Here is a 5886-nt window from a genome sequence, read left to right as displayed (position 1 = left end):
TTGTTTTTATTTCCATTTCTCTAGGATGTGGGTCAAAAAGGATCTTGCTGTGATTTATGTCATAGAGTGTTCTGCCTATGTTTTCCTCAAAGAGTTTGATAGTGTCTGACCTTACATTTAGGTCTTTAAACCATTTTGAGTTTATTTTTGTGTATGGTGTTAGGAAGTGTTTTAATTTCGTACTTTTACATGTACCTGTCCAGTTTTCTCAGCACCACTTATTGAAGAGGCTCTCTTTTCTCCACTGTATTTAATTCCTCCCTTATTTTTGAAAGGCAGTTTGACTGTTCATAGAATTCCCAGTTAACAGTTTTAGTTAAGCACTTTAAATGTACCATTTCCAGAGGAGATCAAGATGGCAAAGAAGGAGGACATAGAACTTACCTCTCTCCACAAACACATGAAAAATACATCTACATCTGGAGGAATTCTCACTGAAAACAAACTGGAGACTGGCAGAAAAGCTCCTGTACAACCAAGGCTGTAAAGAAGATCCACATCGACTCATGCAGTAAGGGAGGAGTAGCAATCAGGTCAGGACACACAACCCTAGGAGATGACACAGAATAAGTGGGGAATATCATGGGCCCAGAGGTCCTCCTAGGGGTCTGACATGGGAAAGATGAGTACCCTTAGCTGGTTTGAGAATGAGTGGAACTAACAAGGGGGCTGTAAGAATCAAAGACTCCATTCATGAAGAGTGAGCACAAGCTTGCTTACTCTCACGAACAATGTGGAGGAAGCAGATTGAAGCTGTACATCCCAGTTTCTTGCAACCTCCCAGTGTGCACCCAGTCCACGCCAAGCACCAGCTCCAACCCCTCTAACTATCAGCTTCCTACTAGGGAGATAGCTGCTGTTGCCAAGGAAGGTGCACAATTATGAGGCAGAGAGCTGGCTCAGACACTGCACAGCATCTGAACTGGGTGAGGGCAGCCATTACTGGCATTCATGGAGGACGAAGATCAAGAGTAGTCTGGAGCTCTGACTGGTGTGCAGGAACTGCCCCAGCATGTGCCCCAGCAGACGCTGACTTCCCATTATGGCCATTTTTGCTCCACTGCAGCTCCTCAGAATGCCAAAGGTTGCCATTGCTGAGGAGGGTGCATGGTTGAGGGGGATGGAACTGCATCTGAATGAGGCGAGGGCAGCCATTAATGGTGCTCATGGATGCCACAGTTTGGTCACTATTTTGAGCTCTGCTTGGTGTACCACAACAGTCCCAGCCTGCATCCTTCCCCACATTGTGAGCCAGAACTGGCCACTCTTGCTCCAGCACTGTTACCCTCTGGGGCAAAGATGCCATTGGTGGCAGAAGGGAGAGCACAAATTTAAAGGGAATGGAATCAGTAGGTCTGATCCTCAGAGCTGCTCCAACACATTAGGACACAATCCCTTCCCCCTGATAGGGTGGTAACAGCCACTGAGAATAGGAGAAGCCCTGGATCACATCTGGCTCTGACTCTACCTCTAGCCCCTCCATCTCCAGCCCTACCTCCCAAGCAAACAGATAGCTGCCAGTACATACTGGAGTCATACATGACCCATACTCACTTGATATCCATCTCTCCCACCAAAGCTACTGAGCACACATAGACTGCATAGGGACATACCCACACAAGGATGGGATAGGTAAAAGTTTCTCCTAATTTCATAGAGACAGAGATAATTTACTAGAGATAGAGTTCAAAGCATTAGCAATAAGAATGCTAACTGAACTAGGTAAAATGTAGATGAACACAGTGAAAATTTTAACTAGAAAATATTAATTAATGAACTAGAAAATATTAAAAAGGATCAGTCGGAACAGAATAATACCATAACTGAAATGAAAAACACACTAGAAGGAATTAACAGCAGACTAGGTTATACAGAAGAACATATAAGTGATCTAGAAGATAAAGTAGTGGAAGTCATCCAAACAGAAGAGTAAAAATAAAAGCAAATTTACAAAAATGAGCACAGTTTAGTGTAAGTTTAAGACAACATTAAGCATAGGAACATTTACATTATATGGGTCCTGGAAGGAGAAGAAAGAAATAAAAATGGTCAAAAATGTGTTTGAGGGGGGAGCTTCAAGACGGTTGAAGAGTAAAATGTGGAGATCATCTTCCTCCCCACAAATACATCAGAAATTCATCTACGTGTGGAACAACCCCTACAGAACACATACTGAATGCTGGCAGAAGACCTCAGACACCCCAAAAGGCAAGATATCCCCCCATGTACCTGGGTAGGGCAAAATAAAAAAAGAAAAAACAGAGACAAAAGAATAGGGACAGGACCTGCAAATACGGGAGGGAGCTGTGAAGGAGGAAAGGTTTCCACACACTAGCAAACCCCTTCGCAGGTGGAGACTGCGGGTGGCAGAGGGGGGAAGCTTCAGAACCACAGAGGAGAGTGCAGCAACAGAGGTGCAGAGGGCAAAGTGGAGAGATTCACGCGCAGAATATCAGCGCAGACCAGCACTCACCAGCACGAGAGGCTTGTCTGCTCACCTGCCAGGACAGGTGGGGACTGAGAGATGAGGCTACAGATTTGGTCATATCCCAGGGAGAGGACTGTGGTTGTCTGCATGAACACAGCCTGAAGAGGGGTAGTGTGTCATAGCTAGCTGGGAGGGAATCCAGGAAAATGTGTCGAACTGCTGAAGAGGCAAGAGAGATTTTCTTGCCTCTTTGTTTCCTGGTGCGCGAGGAGAGGGGATTAAGAGCACCGCTTAAAGGAGCTCCAGAGACGGGTGCAAGCCATGGTTATCAGCACGGACTGCAGAGACGGGCATGTGATGCTAAGGCTGCTGCTGCCGCCACCAAGAAGCCTGTGTGCAAGCACAGGTCACTATCCACACCTCCCTTCCTGGAAGCCTGTGCAGCCCACAACTGCCAGGGTCCTGTGATCCAGGGACAGCTTCTCCAGGAGAACACACAGCACACCACAAGCTGGTGCAATGTCACACCAGCCTCTGCCACCACAGGCTTGTCCCGTATTCCATACCCCTCCCTCCTCCTGGCCTGAGTGAGCCAGAGCCCCTGAAGTAGGTGGTCTGTTAACCCTGTATTGTGTACGTGAAGAACAGATGCCCTTAGCTGTGCGAACAAGGAAGAGAAAGGTAAATCTCTCCCAGCAGCCTCAGGAGCAGGGGATTAATTCTCCACAATCAACTTGACGTACCCTGCATCTGTGGAACACCTGAATAGACAACGAATCATGCCAAATTGAGGAGATGGACTTTGGGAGCAATGATATACATGTATATTTTTCCCTTTTTCTCTATTTGAGAGTGTGTATGCATATACTTCTATGTCTGAATTTGTCTGTATAGCTTTGCTTTTAACATTTGTCCTAGGATTCTGTTTGCCCGATTGTTTTTGTTTTTTTTTAGTATAGTTTTCAGTGCTTGTTATCACTGGTGGATTTTTTTTTTTGGTTAAGTTGTTGTTTCATTCTTTTTTTAATTACTTAAAAAATTTTAATAATGATTTTTAAAATTTTAATAATTTTTTATTTTATTCTATTTTATTTTACCTTTTTCTTTCTTTCTATCTTTTTTTCTCCCTTTTCTTCTAAGCCATGTGGATGACAGGCTCTTGGTTCTCCAGCCAGGTGTCAGAGTTGTGCCTCTGAGGTGGGAGAGCCAAGTACAGGATATTGGGCCATCAGAGACCAACCAGTTCCACATAATATCAAACAGCAAAAATCACTCAGAGATCTCCAACTCAAGGCAAAGATGCAGCTCCACTCAACGACCATCAAGCTACAGTGCTGGACACCTTATGCCAAGCAACTGGCAAGACAGGAACACAAACACACCCATTAGCAAAGAGGCTGCCTAAAATCATAATAAGGTCACAGACACATGAAAACACACCACAAGACGTGGACCTGCCCACCAGAAATAAAAGATCCAGACTCACCCACCAGAACACAGGTACTAGTCCCCTCCACCAGGAAGACTACACAACACACTGAACCAACTTTAGCCACTAGGGACAGACAACAAAAACAATGGAAACTACGAACCTGCAGCCTGCAAAAAGGAGACCCCAAACACAGTAAGTTAAGCAAATTGAGAAGACAGAGAAACACACAGCAGATGAAGGAGCAAGGCAAAACCCACCAGACCTAATAAATGAAGAGGAAATAGACAGTCTACCTGAAAAATATTTCAGAATAATGATACTAAAGATGATCCAAAAACTTAGAAATGGAATGTAGAAAATACAAGAAATATATACAAGGAGCTAGAAGAAGTAAAGAGCAAACAAACAGTGATGAACAACACAATAAATGAAATTTAAAATTCTCTAGAAGGGATCAATAGCAGAATAACTGAGGCAGAAGAACGTATAAGTGACCTGGAAGATAAAATAGTGGAAATAACTACTACAGAGCAGAATAAAGAAAAAAAGAAAGAAAAGTATTGAGGACAGTCTCAGAGACTTCTGGGACAATACTGAATACACCAACATTCGAATAATAGGGGTCCCAGGAGAAGAAGAGAAAAAGAAAGTGACTGACAAAATATTTGATGAGATTATTGTTGAAAACTTCCCTAATATGGGAAAGGAAATAGTTAAACAGGTCCAGGAAGCACAGAGAGCCCCATTCAGGATAAATCCAAGGAGAAACAGGCAAAGACACATATTAATCAAACTATCAAAAATTAAATACAAAGAGAAAACATTAAAAGCAACAAGGGAAAAACAACAAATAACCTACAAGGGAATCCCCATAAGGTTAACAACTGAAGTTTCAGCACAATCTCTGCAAGCCAGAAGGGAGTGTCAGGACATATTTAAGGTGATGAAGGGGAAAAAACTACAACCAAGATTACTCTACCCAGCAAGGATCTCATTCAGATTTGACAGAAAAAATAAAAGCGTTACAGACAAGCAAAAGCTAAGAGAATTCAGGACCACCAAACCAGCTTTACAACAAATGCTAAAGGAACTTCCCTAGGCAGGAAACACATGAGAAGGAAAAGATCTACAATAAAAAAACCAAAACAATTAAGAAAATGGTAAGTAGAACATATGTATCGATAATTACCTTAAATGTAAATGGATTAAATGTTCCAACTAAAAGACATAGACTGGCTGATTGGATAAAAAACAAGAACCATATATGCTGTCTACAAGAGACTCACTTCATACCTAGTGACACATACAGACTGAAGTTGAGGGAATGGAAAAAGATATTCCATGCAAATGGAAATCAAAAGAAAGCTGGAGTATCAATTATCATATCAGTGAAAATAGACTTTAAAACAAAGACTCTTAACAAGAGAGAAAAAAGGACCTTACATAATGATCACATGATCAATCCAAGAAGAAGATATAAGAATTTCAAATATTTATGCACACAACATAGGAGCCCCTCAATGCATAAGGCAATACCAACAGCCATAAAATAGGAAATTGACAGTAACACAATCATAGTAGGGGATTTTAACACCCCATTTTCACCAAAGGACAGATCATCCAAAATGAACATAAATAAGGAAACACAAACTTTAAATGATACATTAAACTACATGAACTTAATTGGTATTTATAGGACATTCCATCCAACAACAGCAGAATACACTTTATTCTCAAGTGCTTATGGAAATTTCTCCGGGGTAGATCATCTCTTGGGTCACAAGTCAAGCCTTCGTAGCTTTAAGAAAATTGAAATTGCATCAAGTATCTTTCCTGAACCACAATGCTATGAGACTAGATACCAATTACAGGAAAAAATCTGTAAAGATAAAGAAAACATTTAGGCTAACAATACACTACTTAATAAACAAGAGATCACTAAAGAAATCAAACAAGAAATTTAAAAAATACCTAGAAAAAATGACAAGGATAACACGATGACCCAAAACCTATGGGATGCAGAAGA

The sequence above is a fragment of the Physeter macrocephalus genome, chromosome 21, assembly GCF_002837175.3.
Source record: "Physeter macrocephalus isolate SW-GA chromosome 21, ASM283717v5, whole genome shotgun sequence".
Taxonomy (NCBI): domain Eukaryota; kingdom Metazoa; phylum Chordata; class Mammalia; order Artiodactyla; family Physeteridae; genus Physeter; species Physeter macrocephalus.
The sequence above is the reverse complement of the archived record's forward strand: the minus strand, read 5'-3'. Positions refer to the sequence as shown.